Genomic DNA, 24,594 nt, shown 5'->3' with positions numbered 1-24,594 from the left:
GAAAACTGATAATATTTACAACTCCGGGCACGTTAGGGAGCGTTTTCACTTGAATTTGCTTTCAAATATTTGGAATTATTGTTTATACGGCTTAAAATTTCTGTAGAAAGCCTCTAAGTGAGGACTATTCTGCTTATGTTTACAATTGAGGCCGAATTATTCTGGCCTCTTTTGTATGACTCAGGTGAAATCCTTTCGGTTCTAGTACAGACTTGTAAGAACACTCTCTAATTGTGGTAATACTCTTAAAATACGCAATTAGAGTTTCCAGAAAGGATTAAAAACTTGGAAGATACACTTGAAATAAAAGTAAATAGATTCTTACTACATTTCCTGCCGTTTGTAATCACAGACATTACCAGTGGAAAGCCGTGAAATGACCAGAAAACTGATAATATTTACAACTCCGGGCACTTTAGGGAGCGTTTTCACTTGAATTTGCTTTCAAATATTAGGAATTCTTGATTATACAGGTCAACTATGTGTAGAGAGGCTGTAAGTGAGGACTATACTCCTTATGTTTACAATTGAGGACGAATGATTCTGGCGTCTTTTGTATTACTCAGGTGAAATCCTTATGGTTCCAGTACATAGTTGTAAGAACAATCACAAATTGTGGTAAAACTCTTAAAATACGCAATTAGAGTTTCAGAAACGATTGGAAACTTGGAAGATACACTTGATATAAAAGTGAATAGATTCTTACTACATTTCCTGCCATTTTTAATCACAGACATTACCAGTGGGAAGCCGTGAAATGACCAGAAAACTGATAAAATTTACAACTCCGGGGACTTTAGGGAGCGTTTTCACTGGAATTTGCGTTCAAATATTAGGAATTCTTGTTTATACGGCTTAAAATTTCTGTAGAAAGCCTCTAAGTGAGGACTATTCTGCTTATGTTTACAATTGACGCCGAATTATTCTGGCCTCTTTTGTGTGACTCAGGTGAAATCCTTTCGGTTCTAGTACAGACTTGTAAGAACAATCTCTAATTGTGGTAATACTCTTAAAATACGCAATTAGAGTTTCCAGAAAGGATTAAAAACTTGGAAGATACACTTGAAATAAAAGTAAATAGATTCTTACTACATTTCCTGCCGTTTTTAATCACAGACATTACCTGTGGGAAGCCGTGAAAGGACCAGAAAACTGATAATATTTACAACTCCGGGGACTTTAGGGAGCGTTTTGACTGGAATTTGCTTTAAAACATTAGGAATTCTTGTTTATAGAGCTTAAAATTTGTGTAGAAAGCCTTTAAGTGAGGACTATACTGCTTATGTTTACAATTGAGGGGGAATTTTTCTGGCGTCTTTGGTATGACTCAGGGGAAATCCGTATGGTCTCAGTACATACTTGTAAGAACACTAATTGTGGTAAATCTTTAAAATACGCAATTAGAGTTTCCAGAAATGATTAAAAACTTGGAAGATACACTTGAAATAAAAGTAAATGGATTCTTACTACATTTCCTGCCGTTTTTAATCAAAGACATTACCAGTGGAAAGCCGTGAAATGACCAGAAAACCGATAATATTTACAACTCCGGGCACTTTAGGGAGCGTTTTCACTTGAATTTGCTTTCAAATATTAGGAATTCTTGATTATACAGGTCAACTATGTGTAGAGAGGCTGTAAGTGAGGACTATACTCCTTATGTTTACAATTGAGGACGAATGATTCTGGCGTCTTTTGTATTACTCAGGTGAAATCCTTATGGTTCCAGTACATAGTTGTAAGAACACTCACAAATTGTGGTAAAACTCTTAAAATACGCAATTAGAGTTTCCAGAAACGATTGGAAACTTGGAAGATACACTTGATATAAAAGTGAATAGATTCTTACTACATTTCCTGCCATTTTTAATCACAGACATTACCAGTGGGAAGCCGTGAAATGACCAGAAAACTGATAAAATTTACAACTCCGGGGACTTTAGGGAGCGTTTTCACTGGAATTTGCGTTCAAATATTAGGAATTCTTGTTTATACGGCTTAAAATTTCTGTAGAAAGCCTCTAAGTGAGGACTATTCTGCTTATGTTTACAATTGAGGCCGAATTATTCTGGCCTCTTTTGTATGACTCAGGTGAAATCCTTTCGGTTCTAGTACAGACTTGTAAGAACACTCTCTAATTGTGGTAATACTCTTAAAATACGCAATTAGAGTTTCCAGAAAGGATTAAAAACTTGGAAGATACACTTGAAATAAAAGTAAATAGATTCTTACTACAATTCCTGCCGTTTTTAATCACAGACATTACCTGTGGGAAGCCGTGAAAGGACCAGAAAACTGATAATATTTACAACTCCGGGGACCTTAGGGAGCGTTTTCACTGGAATTTGCTTTAAAACATTAGGAATTCTTGTTTATAGAGCTTAAAATTTGTGTAGAAAGCCTTTAAGTGAGGACTATACTGCTTATGTTTACAATTGAGGGGGAATTTTTCTGGCGTCTTTGGTATGACTCAGGGGAAATCCGTATGGTCCCAGTACATACTTGTAAGAACACTAATTGTGGTAAATCTTTAAAATACGCAATTAGAGTTTCCAGAAATGATTAAAAACTTGGAAGATACACTTGAAATAAAAGTAAATGGATTCTTACTACATTTCCTGCCGTTTTTAATCAAAGACATTACCAGTGGAAAGCCGTGAAATGACCAGAAAACCGATAATATTTACAACTCCGGGTACTTTAGGGAGCGTTTTCACTTGAATTTGCTTTCAAATATTAGGAATTCTTGATTATACAGGTCAAAATTTGTGTAGAAAGGCTGTAAGTGAGGACTATACTCCTTATGTTTACAATTGAGGCCGAATGAGTCTGGCGTCTTTTGTATTACTCAGGTGAAATCCTTATGGTTCCAGTACATACTTGTAAGAACACTCACAAATTGTGGTAAAACTCTTAAAATACGCAATTAGAGTTTCCAGAAACGATTGGAAACTTGGAAGATACACTTGATATAAAAGTGAATAGATTCTTACTACATTTCCTGCCATTTTTAATCACAGACATTACCAGTGGGAAGCCGTGAAATGACCAGAAAACTGATAATATTTACAACTCCGGGGACTTTAGGGAGCGTTTTCACTTGAATTTTCTTTCAAATATTAGGAATTCTTGTTTATAAGGCTTAAAATTTCTGTAAAAAGCTTCTAAGTGAGGACTATACTGCTTATGTTTACAAGTGAAGCCTAATTTCTCTGGCGTGTTTTGTATGACTCACTTAAAATCCTTCTGTTTCCAGTACATACTTGTAAGAAAACTCACTTATTGTGGTAAAACTCTTAAAATACGCAATTAGAGTTTCCAGAAACGCTTGGAAACTTGGAAGATACACTTGATATAAAAGTAAATAGAGTCTTACTACATTTCCTGCCATTTTTAATCACAGACATTACCAGTGGGAAGCCGTGAAATGACCAGAAAACTGATAATATTTACAACTCCGGGGACTTTAGGGAGCGTTTTCACCTGAATTTTCTTTCAAATATTAGGAATTCTTGTTTATACGGCTTAAAATTTCTGTAGAAAGCCTCTAAGTGAGGAATATACTGCTTATGTTTTCAAGTGAAGCCTAATTTCTCTGGCGTGTTTTGTATGACTCACTTAAAATCCTTCTGTTTCCAGTACATACTTGTAAGAAAACTCACTTATTGTGGTAAAACTCTTAAAATACGCAATAAGAGTTTCCAGAAACGATTGGAAACTTGGAAGATACACTTGATATAAAAGTGAATAGATTCTTACTACATTTCCTGCCATTTTTAATCACAGACATTACCAGTGGGAAGCCGTGAAATGACCAGAAAACTGATAAAATTTACAACTCCGGGGACTTTAGGGAGCGTTTTCACTTGAATTTTCTTTCAAATATTAGGAATTCTTGTTTATACGGCTTAAAATTTCTGTAGAAAGCCTCTAAGTGAGGACTATACTGCTTATGTTTTCAAGTGAAGCCTAATTTCTCTGGCGTGTTTTGTATGACTCACTTAAAATCCTTCTGTTTCCAGTACATACTTGTAAGAAAACTCACTTATTGTGGTAAAACACTTAAAATACGCAATTAGAGTTTCCAGAAACGCTTGGAAACTTGGAAGATACACTTGATATAAAAGTAAATAGAGTCTTACTACATTTCCTGCCATTTTTAATCACAGACATTACCAGTGGGAAGCCGTGAAATGACCAGAAAACTGATAATATTTACAACTCCGGGGACTTTAGGGAGCGTTTTCACCTGAATTTTCTTTCAAATATTAGGAATTCTTGTTTATACGGCTTAAAATTTCTGTAGAAAGCCTATAAGTGAGGAATATACTGCTTATGTTTTCAAGTGAAGCCTAATTTCTCTGGCGTGTTTTGTATGACTCACTTAAAATCCTTCTGTTTCCAGTACATACTTGTAAGAAAACTCACTTATTGTGGTAAAACTCTTAAAATACGCAATAAGAGTTTCCAGAAACGATTGGAAACTTGGAAGATACACTTGATATAAAAGTGAATAGATTCTTACTACATTTCCTGCCATTTTTAATCACAGACATTACCAGTGGAAAGCCGTGAAATGACCAGAAAACTGATAATATTTACAACTCCGGGCACGTTAGGGAGCGTTTTCACTTGAATTTGCTTTCAAATATTTGGAATTATTGTTTATACAGCTTCAAATTGGTGTAGAAAGCCTGTAAGTGAGGACTATTCTGCTTATGTTTACAATTGAGGCCGAATTATTCTGGCCTCTTTTGTATGACTCAGGTGAAATCCTTTCGGTTCTAGTACAGACTTGTAAGAACACTCTCTAATTGTGGTAATACTCTTAAAATACGCAATTAGAGTTTCCAGAAAGGATTAAAAACTTGGAAGATACACTTGAAATAAAAGTAAATAGATTCTTACTACATTTCCTGCCGTTTGTAATCACAGACATTACCAGTGGAAAGCCGTGAAATGACCAGAAAACTGATAATATTTACAACTCCGGGCACTTTAGGGAGCGTTTTCACTTGAATTTGCTTTCAAATATTAGGAATTCTTGATTATACAGGTCAACTATGTGTAGAGAGGCTGTAAGTGAGGACTATACTCCTTATGTTTACAATTGAGGACGAATGATTCTGGCGTCTTTTGTATTACTCAGGTGAAAACCTTATGGTTCTAGTACATAGTTGTAAGAACAATCACAAATTGTGGTAAAACTCTTAAAATACGCAATTAGAGTTTCAGAAACGATTGGAAACTTGGAAGATACACTTGATATAAAAGTGAATAGATTCTTACTACATTTCCTGCCATTTTTAATCACAGACATTACCAGTGGGAAGCCGTGAAATGACCAGAAAACTGATAAAATTTACAACTCCGGGGACTTTAGGGAGCGTTTTCACTGGAATTTGCGTTCAAATATTAGGAATTCTTGTTTATACGGCTTAACATTTCTGTAGAAAGCCTCTAAGTGAGGACTATTCTGCTTATGTTTACAATTGACGCCGAATTATTCTGGCCTCTTTTGTATGACTCAGGTGAAATCCTTTCGGTTCTAGTACAGACTTGTAAGAACACTCTCTAATTGTGGTAATACTCTTAAAATACGCAATTAGAGTTTCCAGAAAGGATTAAAAACTTGGAAGATACACTTGAAATAAAAGTAAATAGATTCTTACTACATTTCCTGCCGTTTTTAATCACAGACATTACCTGTGGGAAGCCGTGAAAGGACCAGAAAACTGATAATATTTACAACTCCGGGGACTTTAGGGAGCGTTTTCACTGGAATTTGCTTTAAAACATTAGGAATTCTTGTTTATAGAGCTTAAAATTTGTGTAGAAAGCCTTGAAGTGAGGACTATACTGCTTATGTTTACAATTGAGGGGGAATTTTTCTGGCGTCTTTGGTATGACTCAGGGGCAATCCGTATGGTCCCAGTACATACTTGTAAGAACACTAATTGTGGTAAATCTTTAAAATACGCAATTAGAGTTTCCAGAAATGATTAAAAACTTGGAAGATACACTTGAAATAAAAGTAAATGGATTCTTACTACATTTCCTGCCGTTTTTAATCAAAGACATTACCAGTGGAAAGCCGTGAAATGACCAGAAAACCGATAATATTTACAACTCCGGGCACTTTAGGGAGCGTTTTCACTTGAATTTGCTTTCAAATATTAGGAATTCTTGATTATACAGGTCAAAATTTGTGTAGAAAGGCTGTAAGTGAGGACTATACTCCTTATGTTTACAATTGAGGCCGAATGAGTCTGGCGTCTTTTGTATTACTCAGGTGAAATCCTTATGGTTCCAGTACATACTTGTAAGAACACTCACAAATTGTGGTAAAACTCTTAAAATACGCAATTAGAGTTTCCAGAAACGATTGGAAACTTGGAAGATACACTTGATATAAAAGTGAATAGATTCTTACTACATTTCCTGCCATTTTTAATCACAGACATTACCAGTGGGAAGCCGTGAAATGACCAGAAAACTGATAATATTTACAACTCCGGGGACTTTAGGGAGCGTTTTCACTTGAATTTTCTTTCAAATATTAGGAATTCTTGTTTATAAGGCTTAAAATTTCTGTAAAAAGCTTCTAAGTGAGGACTATACTGCTTATGTTTACAAGTGAAGCCTAATTTCTCTGGCGTGTTTTGTATGACTCACTTAAAATCCTTCTGTTTCCAGTACATACTTGTAAGAAAACTCACTTATTGTGGTAAAACTCTTAAAATACGCAATTAGAGTTTCCAGAAACGCTTGGAAACTTGGAAGATACACTTGATATAAAAGTGAATAGATTCTTACTACATTTCCTGCCATTTTTAATCACAGACATTACCAGTGGGAAGCCGTGAAATGACCAGAAAACTGATAATATTTACAACTCCGGGGACTTTAGGGAGCGTTTTCACCTGAATTTTCTTTCAAATATTAGGAATTCTTGTTTATACGGCTTAAAATTTCTGTAGAAAGCCTCTAAGTGAGGACTATACTGCTTATGTTTTCAAGTGAAGCCTAATTTCTCTGGCGTGTTTTGTATGACTCACTTAAAATCCTTCTGTTTCCAGTACATACTTGTAAGAAAACTCACTTATTGTGGTAAAACTCTTAAAATACGCAATAAGAGTTTCCAGAAACGATTGGAAACTTGGAAGATACACTTGAAATAAAAGTAAATAGATTCTTACTACATTTCCTGCCGTTTGTAATCACAGACATTACCAGTGGAAAGCCGTGAAATGACCAGAAAACTGATAATATTTACAACTCCGGGGACTTTAGGGAGCGTTTTCACCTGAATTTTCTTTCAAATATTAGGAATTCTTGTTTATACGGCTTAAAATTTCTGTAGAAAGCCTCTAAGTGAGGACTATACTGCTTAAGTTTTCAAGTGAAGCCTAATTTCTCTGGCGTGTTTTGTATGACTCACTTAAAATCCTTCTGTTTCCAGAACATACTTCTAAGAAAACTCACTTATTGTGGTAAAACTCTTAAAATACGCAATAAGAGTTTCCAGAAACGATTGGAAACTTGGAAGATACACTTGATATAAAAGTGAATAGATTCTTACTACATTTCCTGCCATTTTTAATCACAGACATTACCAGTGGGAAGCCGTGAAATGACCAGAAAACTGATAAAATTTACAACTCCGGGGACTTTAGGGAGCGTTTTCACTTGAATTTTCTTTCAAATATTAGGAATTCTTGTTTATACGGCTTAAAATTTCTGTAGAAAGCCTCTAAGTGAGGACTATACTGCTTATGTTTTCAAGTGAAGCCTAATTTCTCTGGCGTGTTTTGTATGACACACTTAAAATCCTTCTGTTTCCAGTACATACTTGTAAGAAAACTCACTTATTGTGGTAAAACTCTTAAAATACGCAATAAGAGTTTCCAGAAACGATTGGAAACTTGGAAGATACACTTGATATAAAAGTGAATAGATTCTTACTACATTTCCTGCCATTTTTAATCACAGACATTACCAGTGGAAAGCCGTGAAATGACCAGAAAACTGATAATATTTACAACTCCGGGCACGTTAGGGAGCGTTTTCACTTGAATTTGCTTTCAAATATTTGGAATTATTGTTTATACAGCTTCAAATTGGTGTAGAAAGCCTGTAAGTGAGGACTATTCTGCTTATGTTTACAATTGAGGCCGAATTATTCTGGCCTCTTTTGTATGACTAAGGTGAAATCCTTTCGGTTCTAGTAAAGACTTGTAAGAACACTCTCTAATTGTGGTAATACTCTTAAAATACGCAATTACAGTTTCCAGAAAGGATTAAAAACTTGGAAGATACACTTGAAATAAAAGTAAATAGATTCTTACTACATTTCCTGCCGTTTGTAATCACAGACATTACCAGTGGAAAGCCGTGAAATGACCAGAAAACTGATAATATTTACAACTCCGGGCACTTTAGGGAGCGTTTTCACTTGAATTTGCTTTCAAATATTAGGAATTCTTGATTATACAGGTCAAAATTTGTGTAGAAAGGCTGTAAGTGAGGACTATACTCCTTATGTTTACAATTGAGGCCGAATGAGTCTGGCGTCTTTTGTATTACTCAGGTGAAATCCTTATGGTTCCAGTACATACTTGTAAGAACACTCACAAATTGTGGTAAAACTCTTAAAATACGCAATTAGAGTTTCCAGAAACGATTGGAAACTTGGAAGATACACTTGATATAAAAGTGAATAGATTCTTACTACATTTCCTGCCATTTTTAATCACAGACATTACCAGTGGGAAGCCGTGAAATGACCAGAAAACTGATAATATTTACAACTCCGGGGACTTTAGGGAGCGTTTTCACTTGAATTTTCTTTCAAATATTAGGAATTCTTGTTTATAAGGCTTAAAATTTCTGTAAAAAGCTTCTAAGTGAGGACTATAGTGCTTATGTTTACAAGTGAAGCCTAATTTCTCTGGCGTGTTTTGTATGACTCACTTAAAATCCTTCTGTTTCCAGTACATACTTGTAAGAAAACTCACTTATTGTGGTAAAACTCTTAAAATACGCAATTAGAGTTTCCAGAAACGCTTGGAAACTTGGAAGATACACTTGATATAAAAGTGAATAGATTCTTACTACATTTCCTGCCATTTTTAATCACAGACATTACCAGTGGGAAGCCGTGAAATGACCAGAAAACTGATAATATTTACAACTCCGGGGACTTTAGGGAGCGTTTTCACCTGAATTTTCTTTCAAATATTAGGAATTCTTGTTTATACGGCTTAAAATTTCTGTAGAAAGCCTCTAAGTGAGGACTATACTGCTTATGTTTTCAAGTGAAGCCTAATTTCTCTGGCGTGTTTTGTATGACTCACTTAAAATCCTTCTGTTTCCAGTACATACTTGTAAGAAAACTCACTTATTGTGGTAAAACTCTTAAAATACGCAATAAGAGTTTCCAGAAACGATTGGAAACTTGGAAGATACACTTGAAATAAAAGTAAATAGATTCTTACTACATTTCCTGCCGTTTGTAATCACAGACATTACCAGTGGAAAGCCGTGAAATGACCAGAAAACTGATAATATTTACAACTCCGGGGACTTTAGGGAGCGTTTTCACCTGAATTTTCTTTCAAATATTAGGAATTCTTGTTTATACGGCTTAAAATTTCTGTAGAAAGCCTCTAAGTGAGGACTATACTGCTTAAGTTTTCAAGTGAAGCCTAATTTCTCTGGCGTGTTTTGTATGACTCACTTAAAATCCTTCTGTTTCCAGAACATACTTCTAAGAAAACTCACTTATTGTGGTAAAACTCTTAAAATACGCAATAAGAGTTTCCAGAAACGATTGGAAACTTGGAAGATACACTTGATATAAAAGTGAATAGATTCTTACTACATTTCCTGCCATTTTTAATCACAGACATTACCAGTGGGAAGCCGTGAAATGACCAGAAAACTGATAAAATTTACAACTCCGGGGACTTTAGGGAGCGTTTTCACTTGAATTTTCTTTCAAATATTAGGAATTCTTGTTTATACGGCTTAAAATTTCTGTAGAAAGCCTCTAAGTGAGGACTATACTGCTTATGTTTTCAAGTGAAGCCTAATTTCTCTGGCGTGTTTTGTATGACACACTTAAAATCCTTCTGTTTCCAGTACATACTTGTAAGAAAACTCACTTATTGTGGTAAAACTCTTAAAATACGCAATAAGAGTTTCCAGAAACGATTGGAAACTTGGAAGATACACTTGATATAAAAGTGAATAGATTCTTACTACATTTCCTGCCATTTTTAATCACAGACATTACCAGTGGAAAGCCGTGAAATGACCAGAAAACTGATAATATTTACAACTCCGGGCACGTTAGGGAGCGTTTTCACTTGAATTTGCTTTCAAATATTTGGAATTATTGTTTATACAGCTTCAAATTGGTGTAGAAAGCCTGTAAGTGAGGACTATTCTGCTTATGTTTACAATTGAGGCCGAATTATTCTGGCCTCTTTTGTATGACTAAGGTGAAATCCTTTCGGTTCTAGTAAAGACTTGTAAGAACACTCTCTAATTGTGGTAATACTCTTAAAATACGCAATTACAGTTTCCAGAAAGGATTAAAAACTTGGAAGATACACTTGAAATAAAAGTAAATAGATTCTTACTACATTTCCTGCCGTTTGTAATCACAGACATTACCAGTGGAAAGCCGTGAAATGACCAGAAAACTGATAATATTTACAACTCCGGGCACTTTAGGGAGCGTTTTCACTTGAATTTGCTTTCAAATATTAGGAATTCTTGATTATACAGGTCAAAATTTGTGTAGAAAGGCTGTAAGTGAGGACTATACTCCTTATGTTTACAATTGAGGCCGAATGAGTCTGGCGTCTTTTGTATTACTCAGGTGAAATCCTTATGGTTCCAGTACATACTTGTAAGAACACTCACAAATTGTGGTAAAACTCTTAAAATACGCAATTAGAGTTTCCAGAAACGATTGGAAACTTGGAAGATACACTTGATATAAAAGTGAATAGATTCTTACTACATTTCCTGCCATTTTTAATCACAGACATTACCAGTGGGAAGCCGTGAAATGACCAGAAAACTGATAATATTTACAACTCCGGGGACTTTAGGGAGCGTTTTCACTTGAATTTTCTTTCAAATATTAGGAATTCTTGTTTATAAGGCTTAAAATTTCTGTAAAAAGCTTCTAAGTGAGGACTATACTGCTTATGTTTACAAGTGAAGCCTAATTTCTCTGGCGTGTTTTGTATGACTCACTTAAAATCCTTCTGTTTCCAGTACATACTTGTAAGAAAACTCACTTATTGTGGTAAAACTCTTAAAATACGCAATTAGAGTTTCCAGAAACGCTTGGAAACTTGGAAGATACACTTGATATAAAAGTGAATAGATTCTTACTACATTTCCTGCCATTTTTAATCACAGACATTACCAGTGGGAAGCCGTGAAATGACCAGAAAACTGATAATATTTACAACTCCGGGGACTTTAGGGAGCGTTTTCACCTGAATTTTCTTTCAAATATTAGGAATTCTTGTTTATACGGCTTAAAATTTCTGTAGAAAGCCTCTAAGTGAGGACTATACTGCTTATGTTTTCAAGTGAAGCCTAATTTCTCTGGCGTGTTTTGTATGACTCACTTAAAATCCTTCTGTTTCCAGTACATACTTGTAAGAAAACTCACTTATTGTGGTAAAACTCTTAAAATACGCAATAAGAGTTTCCAGAAACGATTGGAAACTTGGAAGATACACTTGAAATAAAAGTAAATAGATTCTTACTACATTTCCTGCCGTTTGTAATCACAGACATTACCAGTGGAAAGCCGTGAAATGACCAGAAAACTGATAATATTTACAACTCCGGGGACTTTAGGGAGCGTTTTCACCTGAATTTTCTTTCAAATATTAGGAATTCTTGTTTATACGGCTTAAAATTTCTGTAGAAAGCCTCTAAGTGAGGACTATACTGCTTAAGTTTTCAAGTGAAGCCTAATTTCTCTGGCGTGTTTTGTATGACTCACTTAAAATCCTTCTGTTTCCAGTACATACTTGTAAGAAAACTCACTTATTGTGGTAAAACTCTTAAAATACGCAATAAGAGTTTCCAGAAACGATTGGAAACTTGGAAGATACACTTGATATAAAAGTGAATAGATTCTTACTACATTTCCTGCCATTTTTAATCACAGACATTACCAGTGGGAAGCCGTGAAATGACCAGAAAACTGATAAAATTTACAACTCCGGGGACTTTAGGGAGCGTTTTCACTTGAATTTTCTTTCAAATATTAGGAATTCTTGTTTATACGGCTTAAAATTTCTGTAGAATGCCTCTAAGTGAGGACTATACTGCTTATGTTTTCAAGTGAAGCCTAATTTCTCTGGCGTGTTTTGTATGACACACTTAAAATCCTTCTGTTTCCAGTACATACTTGTAAGAAAACTCACTTATTGTGGTAAAACTCTTAAAATACGCAATAAGAGTTTCCAGAAACGATTGGAAACTTGGAAGATACACTTGATATAAAAGTGAATAGATTCTTACTACATTTCCTGCCATTTTTAATCACAGACATTACCAGTGGAAAGCCGTGAAATGACCAGAAAACTGATAATATTTACAACTCCGGGCACGTTAGGGAGCGTTTTCACTTGAATTTGCTTTCAAATATTTGGAATTATTGTTTATACAGCTTCAAATTGGTGTAGAAAGCCTGTAAGTGAGGACTATTCTGCTTATGTTTACAATTGAGGCCGAATTATTCTGGCCTCTTTTGTATGACTAAGGTGAAATCCTTTCGGTTCTAGTAAAGACTTGTAAGAACACTCTCTAATTGTGGTAATACTCTTAAAATACGCAATTACAGTTTCCAGAAAGGATTAAAAACTTGGAAGATACACTTGAAATAAAAGTAAATAGATTCTTACTACATTTCCTGCCGTTTGTAATCACAGACATTACCAGTGGAAAGCCGTGAAATGACCAGAAAACTGATAATATTTACAACTCCGGGCACTTTAGGGAGCGTTTTCACTTGAATTTGCTTTCAAATATTAGGAATTCTTGATTAAACAGGTCAACTATGTGTAGAGAGGCTGTAAGTGAGGACTATACTCCTTATGTTTACAATTGAGGACGAATGATTCTGGCGTCTTTTGTATTACTCAGGTGAAATCCTTATGGTTCCAGTACATAGTTGTAAGAACAATCACAAATTGTGGTAAAACTCTTAAAATACGCAATTAGAGTTTCAGAAACGATTGGAAACTTGGAAGATACACTTGATATAAAAGTGAATAGATTCTTACTACATTTCCTGCCATTTTTAATCACAGACATTACCAGTGGGAAGCCGTGAAATGACCAGAAAACTGATAAAATTTACAACTCCGGGGACTTTAGGGAGCGTTTTCACTGGAATTTGCGTTCAAATATTAGGAATTCTTGTTTATACGGCTTAACATTTCTGTAGAAAGCCTCTAAGTGAGGACTATTCTGCTTATGTTTACAATTGACGCCGAATTATTCTGGCCTCTTTTGTATGACTCAGGTGAAATCCTTTCGGTTCTAGTACAGACTTGTAAGAACACTCTCTAATTGTGGTAATACTCTTAAAATACGCAATTAGAGTTTCCAGAAAGGATTAAAAACTTGGAAGATACACTTGAAATAAAAGTAAATAGATTCTTACTACATTTCCTGCCGTTTTTAATCACAGACATTACCTGTGGGAAGCCGTGAAAGGACCAGAAAACTGATAATATTTACAACTCCGGGGACTTTAGGGAGCGTTTTCACTGGAATTTGCTTTAAAACATTAGGAATTCTTGTTTATAGAGCTTAAAATTTGTGTAGAAAGCCTTGAAGTGAGGACTATACTGCTTATGTTTACAATTGAGGGGGAATTTTTCTGGCGTCTTTGGTATGACTCAGGGGAAATCCGTATGGTCCCAGTACATACTTGTAAGAACACTAATTGTGGTAAATCTTTAAAATACGCAATTAGAGTTTCCAGAAATGATTAAAAACTTGGAAGATACACTTGAAATAAAAGTAAATGGATTCTTACTACATTTCCTGCCGTTTTTAATCAAAGACATTACCAGTGGAAAGCCGTGAAATGACCAGAAAACCGATAATATTTACAACTCCGAGCACTTTACGGAGCGTTTTCACTTGAATTTGCTTTCAAATATTAGGAATTCTTGATTATACAGGTCAAAATTTGTGTAGAAAGGCTGTAAGTGAGGACTATACTCCTTATGTTTACAATTGAGGCCGAATGAGTCTGGCGTCTTTTGTATTATTCTTTTGTGAAATCCTTATGGTTCCAGTACATACTTGTAAGAACACTCACAAATTGTGGTAAAACTCTTAAAATACGCAATTAGAGTTTCCAGAAACGATTGGAAACTTGGAAGATACACTTGATATAAAAGTGAATAGATTCTTACTACATTTCCTGCCATTTTTAATCACAGACATTACCAGTGGGAAGCCGTGAAATGACCAGAAAACTGATAATATTTACAACTCCGGGCACTTTAGGGAGCGTTTTCACTTGAATTTTCTTTCAAATATTAGGAATTCTTGTTTATACGGCTTAAAATTTCTGTAGAAAGCCTCTAAGTGAGGACTATACTGCTTATGTTTTCAAGTGAAGCCTAATTTCTCTGGCGTGTTTTGTATGACTCACTTAAAATCCTTCTGTTTCCAGTACATACTTGTAAGAAAACTCACTTATTGTGGTAAAACTCTTAAAATACGCAATAAGAGTTTCCAGAAACGATTGGAAACTTGGAAGATACACTTGATATAAAAGTGAATAGATTCTTACTACATTTCCTGCCATTTTTAATCACAGACATTACCAGTGGGAAGCCGTGAAATGACCAGAAAACTGATAATATTTACAACTCCGGGGACTTTAGGGAGCGTTTTCACCTGACTTTTCTTTCAAATATTAGGAATTCTTGTTTATACGGCTTAAAATTTGTGTAGGAAGCCTCTAAGTGAGGAATATACTGCTTATGTTTTCAAGTGAAGCCTAATTTCTCTGGCGTGTTTTGTATGACTCACTTAAAATCCTTCTGTTTCCAGAACATACTTGTAAGAAAACTCACTTATTGTGGTAAAACTCTTAAAATACGCAATTAGAGTTTCCAGAAACGATTGGAAACTTGGAAGATACACTTGATATAAAAGTGAATAGATTCTTACTACATTTCCTACCATTTTTAATCACAGACATTACCAGTGGGAAGCCGTGAAATGACCAGAAAACTGACAAAATTTACAACTCCGGGGACTTTAGGGAGCGTTTTCACTTGAATTTTCTTTCAAATATTAGGAATTCTTGTTTATACGGCTTAAAATTTCTGTAGAAAGCCTCTAAGTGAGGACTATACTGCTTATGTTTTCAAGTGAAGCCTAATTTCTCTGGCGTGTTTTGAATGACTCACTTAAAATCCTTCTGTTTCCAGTACATACTTGTAAGAAAACTCACTTATTGTGGTAAAACTCTTAAAATACGCAATTAGAGTTTCCAGAAACGATTGGAAACTTGGAAGATACACTTGAAATAAAAGTAAATGGATTCTTACTACATTTCCTCCCGTTTTTAATCAAAGACATTACCAGTGGAAAGCCGTGAAATGACCAGAAAACTGATAATATTTACAACTCCGGGCACTTTAGGGAGCGTTTTCACTTGAATTTGCTTTCAAATATTAGGAATTCTTGTTTATACAGCTTCAAATTGGTGTAGAAAGCCTGTAAGTGAGGACTATTCTGCTTATGTTTACAATTGAGGCCGAATTATTCTGGCCTCTTTTGTATGACTCAGGTGAAATCCTTTCGGTTCTAGTACAGACTTGTAAGAACACTCTCTAATTGTGGTAATACTCTTAAAATACGCAATTAGAGTTTCCAGAAAGGATTAAAAACTTGGAAGATACACTTGAAATAAAAGTAAATAGATTCTTACTACATTTCCTGCCGTTTGTAATCACAGACATTACCAGTGGAAAGCCGTGAAATGACCAGAAAACTGATAATATTTACAACTCCGGGCACTTTAGGGAGCGTTTTCACTTGAATTTGCTTTCAAATATTAGGAATTCTTGATTATACAGGTCAACTATGTGTAGAGAGGCTGTAAGTGAGGACTATACTCCTTATGTTTACAATTGAGGACGAATGATTCTGGCGTCTTTTGTATTACTCAGGTGAAATCCTTATGGTTCCAGTACATAGTTGTAAGAACAATCACAAATTGTGGTAAAACTCTTAAAATACGCAATTAGAGTTTCCAGAAACGATTGGAAACTTGGAAGATACACTTGATATAAAAGTGAATAGATTCTTACTACATTTCCTGCCATTTTTAATCACAGACATTACCAGTGGGAAGCCGTGAAATGACCAGAAAACTGATAAAATTTACAACTCCGGGGACTTTAGGGAGCGTTTTCACTGGAATTTGCGTTCAAATATTAGGAATTCTTGTTTATACGGCTTAAAATTTCTGTAGAAAGCCTCTAAGTGAGGACTATTCTGCTTATGTTTACAATTGAGGCCGAATTATTCTGGCCTCTTTTGTATGACTCAGGTGAAATCCTTTCGGTTCTAGTACAGACTTGTAAGAACACTCTCTAATTGTGGTAATACTCTTAAAATACGCAATTAGAGTTTCCAGAAAGGATTAAAAACTTGGAAGATACACTTGAAATAAAAGTAAATAGATTCTTACTACATTTCCTGCCGTTTGTAATCACAGACATTACCAGTGGAAAGCCGTGAAATGACCAGAAAACTGATAATATTTACAACTCCGGGCACTTTAGGGAGCGTTTTCACTTGAATTTGCTTTCAAATATTAGGAATTCTTGATTATACAGGTCAACTATGTGTAGAGAGGCTGTAAGTGAGGACTATACTCCTTATGTTTACAATTGAGGACGAATGATTCTGGCGTCTTTTGTATTACTCAGGTGAAATCCTTATGGTTCCAGTACATAGTTGTAAGAACAATCACAAATTATATTAAAACTCTTAAAATACGCAATTAGAGTTTCCAGAAACGATTGGAAACTTGGAAGATACACTTGATATAAAAGTGAATAGATTCTTACTACATTTCCTGCCATTTTTAATCACAGACATTACCAGTGGGAAGCCGTGAAATGACCAGAAAACTGATAAAATTTACAACTCCGGGGACTTTAGGGAGCGTTTTCACTGGAATTTGCGTTCAAATATTAGGAATTCTTGTTTATACGGCTTAAAATTTCTGTAGAAAGCCTCTAAGTGAGGACTATTCTGCTTATGTTTACAATTGAGGCCGAATTATTCTGGCCTCTTTTGTATGACTCAGGTGAAATCCTTTCGGTTCTAGTACAGACTTGTAAGAACACTCTCTAATTGTGGTAATACTCTTAAAATACGCAATTAGAGTTTCCAGAAAGGATTAAAAACTTGGAAGATACACTTGAAATAAAAGTAAATAGATTCTTACTACATTTCCTGCCGTTTTTAATCACAGACATTACCTGTGGGAAGCCGTGAAAGGACCAGAAAACTGATAATATTTACAACTCCGGGGACTTTAGGGAGCGTTTTCACTGGAATTTGCTTTAAAACATTAGGAATTCTTGTTTATAGAGCTTAAAATTTGTGTAGAAAGCCTTGAAGTGAGGACTATACTGCTTATGTTTACAATTGAGGGGGAATTTTTCTGGCGTCTTTGGTATTACTCAGGGGCAATCCGTATGGTCCCAGTACATACTTGTAAGAACACTAATTGTGGTAAATCTTTAAAATACGCAATTAGAGTTTCCAGAAATGATTAAAAACTTGGAAGATACACTTGAAATAAAAGTAAATGGATTCTTACTACATTTCCTGCCGTTTTTAATCAAAGACATTACCTGTGGAAAGCCGTGAAATGACCAGAAAACCGATAATATTTACAACTCCGGGCACTTTAGGGAGCGTTTTCACTTGAATTTGCTTTCAAATATTAGGAATTCTTGATTATACAGGTCAAAATTTGTGTAGAAAGGCTGTAAGTGAGGACTATACTCCTTATGTTTACAATTGAGGCCGAATGAGTCTGGCGTCTTTTGTATTACTCAGGTGAAATCCTTATGGTTCCAGTACATACTTGTAAGAACACTCACAAATTGTGGTAAAACTCTTAAAATACGCAATTAGAGTTTCCAGAAACGATTGGAAACTTGGAAGATACACTTGATATAAAAGTGAATAGATTCTTACTACATTTCCTGCCATTTTTAATCACAGACATTACCAGTGGGAAGCCGTGAAATGACCAGAAAACTGATAATATTTACAACTCCGGGGACTTTAGGGAGCGTTTTCACTTGAATTTTCTTTCAAATATTAGGAATTCTTGTTTATAAGGCTTAAAATTTTGTAGAAAGCTTCTAAGTGAGGACTATACTGCTTATGTTTTCAAGTGAAGCCTAATTTCTCTGGCGTGTTTTGTATGACTCACTTAAAATCCTTCTGTTTCCAGTACATACTTGTAAGAAAACTCACTTATTGTGGTAAAACTCTTAAAATACGCAATTAGAGTTTCCAGAAACGCTTGGAAACTTGGAAGATACACTTGATATAAAAGTAAATAGAGTCTTACTACATTTCCTGCCATTTTTAATCACAGACATTACCAGTGGGAAGCCGTGAAATGACCAGAAAACTGATAATATTTACAACTCCGGGGACTTTAGGGAGCGTTTTCACCTGAATTTTCTTTCAAATATTAGGAATTCTTGTTTATACGGCTTAAAATTTCTGTAGAAAGCCTCTAAGTGAGGACTATACTGCTTATGTTTTCAAGTGAAGCCTAATTTCTCTGGCGTGTTTTGTATGACTCACTTAAAATCCTTCTGTTTCCAGTACATACTTGTAAGAAAACTCACTTATTGTGGTAAAACTCTTAAAATACGCAATAAGAGTTTCCAGAAACGATTGGAAACTTGGAAGATACACTTGATATAAAAGTGAATAGATTCTTACTACATTTCCTGCCATTTTTAATCACAGACATTACCAGTGGAAAGCCGTGAAATGACCAGAAAACTGATAATATTTACAACTCCGGGCACGTTAGGGAGCGTTTTCACTTGAATTTGCTTTCAAATATTTGGAATTATTGTTTATACAGCTTCAAATTGGTGTAGAAAGCCTGTAAGTGAGGACTATACTCCTTATGTTTACAATTGAGGACGAATGATTCTGGCGTCTTTTGTATTACTCAGGTGAAATCCTTATGGTTCCAGTACATAGTTGTAAGAACAATCACAAATTGTGGTAAAACTCTTAAAATACGCAATTAGAGTTTCAGAAACGATTGGAAACTTGGAAGATACACTTGATATAAAAGTGAATAGATTCTTACTACATTTCCTGCCATTTTTAATCACAGACATTACCAGTGGGAAGCCGTGAAATGACCAGAAAACTGATAAAATTTACAACTCCGGGGACTTTAGGGAGCGTTTTCACTGGAATTTGCGTTCAAATATTAGGAATTCTTGTTTATACGGCTTAACATTTCTGTAGAAAGCCTCTAAGTGAGGACTATTCTGCTTATGTTTACAATTGACGCCGAATTATTCTGGCCTCTTTTGTATGACTCAGGTGAAATCCTTTCGGTTCTAGTACAGACTTGTAAGAACACTCTCTAATTGTGGTAATACTCTTAAAATACGCAATTAGAGTTTCCAGAAAGGATTAAAAACTTGGAAGATACACTTGAAATAAAAGTAAATAGATTCTTACTACATTTCCTGCCGTTTTTAATCACAGACATTACCTGTGGGAAGCCGTGAAAGGACCAGAAAACTGATAATATTTACAACTCCGGGGACTTTAGGGAGCGTTTTCACTGGAATTTGCTTTAAAACATTAGGAATTCTTGTTTATAGAGCTTAAAATTTGTGTAGAAAGCCTTGAAGTGAGGACTATACTGCTTATGTTTACAATTGAGGGGGAATTTTTCTGGCGTCTTTGGTATGACTCAGGGGCAATCCGTATGGTCCCAGTACATACTTGTAAGAACACTAATTGTGGTAAATCGTTAAAATACGCAATTAGAGTTTCCAGAAATGATTAAAAACTTGGAAGATACACTTGAAATAAAAGTAAATGGATTCTTACTACATTTCCTGCCGTTTTTAATCAAAGACATTACCAGTGGAAAGCCGTGAAATGACCAGAAAACCGATAATATTTACAACTCCGAGCACTTTAGGGAGCGTTTTCACTTGAATTTGCTTTCAAATATTAGGAATTCTTGATTATACAGGTCAAAATTTGTGTAGAAAGGCTGTAAGTGAGGACTATACTTTTTATGTTTACAATTGAGGCCGAATGAGTCTGGCGTCTTTTGTATTATTCTTTTGTGAAATCCTTATGGTTCCAGTACATACTTGTAAGAACACTCACAAATTGTGGTAAAACTCTTAAAATACGCAATTAGAGTTTCCAGAAACGATTGGAAACTTGGAAGATACACTTGATATAAAAGTGAATAGATTCTTACTACATTTCCTGCCATTTTTAATCACAGACATTACCAGTGGGAAGCCGTGAAATGACCAGAAAACTGATAATATTTACAACTCCGGGGACTTTAGGGAGCGTTTTCACTTGAATTTTCTTTCAAATATTAGGAATTCTTGTTTATACGGCTTAAAATTTCTGTAGAAAGCCTCTAAGTGAGGACTATACTGCTTATGTTTTCAAGTGAAGCCTAATTTCTCTCGCGTGTTTTGTATGACTCACTTAAAATCCTTCTGTTTCCAGTACATACTTGTAAGAAAACTCACTTATTGTGGTAAAACTCTTAAAATACGCAATTAGAGTTTCCAGAAACGATTGGAAACTTGGAAGATACACTTGATATAAAAGTGAATAGATTCTTACAACATTTCCTGCCATTTTTAATCACAGACATTACCAGTGGGAAGCCGTGAAATGACCAGAAAACTGATAATATTTACAACTCCGGGGACTTTAGGGAGCGTTTTCACCTGACTTTTCTTTCAAATATTAGGAATTCTTGTTTATACGGCTTAAAATTTGTGTAGGAAGCCTCTAAGTGAGGAATATACTGCTTATGTTTTCAAGTGAAGCCTAATTTCTCTGGCGTGTTTTGTATGACTCACGTAAAATCCTTCTGTTTCCAGAACATACTTCTAAGAAAACTCACTTATTGTGGTAAAACTCTTAAAATACGCAATAAGAGTTTCCAGAAACGATTGGAAACTTGGAAGATACACTTGATATAAAAGTGAATAGATTCTTACTACATTTCCTGCCATTTTTAATCACAGACATTACCAGTGGGAAGCCGTGAAATGACCAGAAAACTGACAAAATTTACAACTCCGGGGACTTTAGGGAGCGTTTTCACTTGAATTTTCTTTCAAATATTAGGAATTCTTGTTTATACGGCTTAAAATTTCTGTAGAAAGCCTCTAAGTGAGGACTATACTGCTTATGTTTTCAAGTGAAGCCTAATTTCTCTGGCGTGTTTTGTATGACTCACTTAAAATCCTTCTGTTTCCAGTACATACTTGTAAGAAAACTCACTTATTGTGGTAAAACTCTTAAAATACGCAATTAGAGTTTCCAGAAACGATTGGAAACTTGGAAGATACACTTGAAATAAAAGTAAATGGATTCTTACTACATTTCCTCCCGTTTTTAATCAAAGACATTACCAGTGGAAAGCCGTGAAATGACCAGAAAACTGATAATATTTACAACTCCGGGCACTTTAGGGAGCGTTTTCACTTGAATTTGCTTTCAAATATTAGGAATTCTTGTTTATACAGCTTCAAATTGGTGTAGAAAGCCTGTAAGTGAGGACTATTCTGCTTATGTTTACAATTGAGGCCGAATTATTCTGGCCTCTTTTGTATGACTCAGGTGAAATCCTTTCGGTTCTAGTACAGACTTGTAAGAACACTCTCTAATTGTGGTAATACTCTTAAAATACGCAATTAGAGTTTCCAGAAAGGATTAAAAACTTGGAAGATACACTTGAAATAAAAGTAAATAGATTCTTACTACATTTCCTGCCGTTTGTAATCACAGACATTACCAGTGGAAAGCCGTGAAATGACCAGAAAACTGATAATATTTACAACTCCGGGCACTTTAGGGAGCGTTTTCACTTGAATTTGCTTTCAAATATTAGGAATTCTTGATTATACAGGTCAACTATGTGTAGAGAGGCTGTAAGTGAGGACTATACTCCTTATGTTTACAATTGAGGCCGAAAGATTCTGGCGTCTTTTGTATTACTCAGGTGAAATCCTTATGGTTCCAGTACATAGTTGTAAGAACAATCACAAATTGTGGTAAAACTCTTAAAATACGCAATTAGAGTTTCCAGAAACGATTGGAAACTTGGAAGATACACTTGATATAAAAGTGAATAGATTCTTACTACATTTCCTGCCATTTTTAATCACAGACATTACCAGTGGGAAGCCGTGAAATGACCAGAAAACTGATAAAATTTACAACTCCGGGGACTTTAGGGAGCGTTTTCACTGGAATTTGCGTTCAAATATTAGGAATTCTTGTTTATACGGCTTAAAATTTCTGTAGAAAGCCTCTAAGTGAGGACTATTCTGCTTATGTTTACAATTGAGGCCGAATTATTCTGGCCTCTTTTGTATGACTCAGGTGAAATCCTTTCGGTTCTAGTACAGACTTGTAAGAACACTCTCTAATTGTGGTAATACTCTTAAAATACGCAATTAGAGTTTCCAGAAAGGATTAAAAACTTGGAAGATACACTTGAAATAAAAGTAAATAGATTCTTACTACATTTCCTGCCGTTTGTAATCACAGACATTACCAGTGGAAAGCCGTGAAATGACCAGAAAACTGATAATATTTACAACTCCGGGCACTTTAGGGAGCGTTTTCACTTGAATTTGCTTTCAAATATTAGGAATTCTTGATTATACAGGTCAACTATGTGTAGAGAGGCTGTAAGTGAGGACTATACTCCTTATGTTTACAATTGAGGACGAATGATTCTGGCGTCTTTTGTATTACTCAGGTGAAATCCTTATGGTTCCAGTACATAGTTGTAAGAACAATCACAAATTGTGGTAAAACTCTTAAAATACGCAATTAGAGTTTCCAGAAACGATTGGAAACTTGGAAGATACACTTGATATAAAAGTGAATAGATTCTTACTACATTTCCTGCCATTTTTAATCACAGACATTACCAGTGGGAAGCCGTGAAATGACCAGAAAACTGATAAAATTTACAACTCCGGGGACTTTAGGGAGCGTTTTCACTGGAATTTGCGTTCAAATATTAGGAATTCTTGTTTATACGGCTTAAAATTTCTGTAGAAAGCCTCTAAGTGAGGACTATTCTGCTTATGTTTACAATTGAGGCCGAATTATTCTGGCCTCTTTTGTATGACTCAGGTGAAATCCTTTCGGTTCTAGTACAGACTTGTAAGAACACTCTCTAATTGTGGTAATACTCTTAAAATATGCAATTAGAGTTTCCAGAAAGGATTAAAAACTTGGAAGATACACTTGAAATAAAAGTAAATAGATTCTTACTACATTTCCTGCCGTTTTTAATCACAGACATTACCTGTGGGAAGCCGTGAAAGGACCAGAAAACTGATAATATTTACAACTCCGGGGACTTTAGGGAGCGTTTTCACTGGAATTTGCTTTAAAACATTAGGAATTCTTGTTTATAGAGCTTAAAATTTGTGTAGAAAGCCTTTAAGTGAGGACTATACTGCGTATGTTTACAATTGAGGGGGAATTTTTCTGGCGTCTTTGGTATGACTCAGGGGAAATCCTTAAGTCCCAGTACATACTTGTAAGAACACTAATTGTGGTAAATCTTTAAAATACGCAATTAGAGTTTCCAGAAATGGTTAAAAACTTGGAAGATACACTTGAAATAAAAGTAAATGGATTCTTACTACATTTCCTGCCGTTTTTAATCAAAGACATTACCAGTGGAAAGCCGTGAAATGACCAGAAAACCGATAATATTTACAACTCCGGGCACTTGAGGGAGCGTTTTCACTTGAATTTGCTTTCAAATATTAGGAATTCTTGATTATACAGGTCAAAATTTGTGTAGAAAGGCTGTAAGTGAGGACTATACTCCTTATGTTTTCAATTGAGGCCGAATGAGTCTGGCGTCTTTTGTATTACTCAGGTGAAATCCTTATGGTTCCAGTACATACTTGTAAGAACACTCACAAATTGTGGTAAAACTCTTAAAATACGCAATTAGAGTTTCCAGAAACGATTGGAAACTTGGAAGATACACTTGATATAAAAGTGAATAGATTCTTACTACATTTCCTGCCATTTTTAATCACAGACATTACCCGTGGGAAGCCGTGAAATGACCATAAAACTGATAATGTTTACAACTCCGGGGACTTTAGGGAGCGTTTTCACCTGACTTTTCTTTCAAATATTAGGAATTCTTGTTTATAAGGCTTAAAATTTCTGTAGAAAGCCTCTAAGTGAGGAATA

This window comes from Myotis nattereri (assembly GCF_964212035.1).
Source record: "Myotis nattereri genome assembly, chromosome: X".
Lineage (NCBI taxonomy): Eukaryota > Metazoa > Chordata > Mammalia > Chiroptera > Vespertilionidae > Myotis > Myotis nattereri.
Note: the sequence above shows the minus strand (reverse complement) of the source record.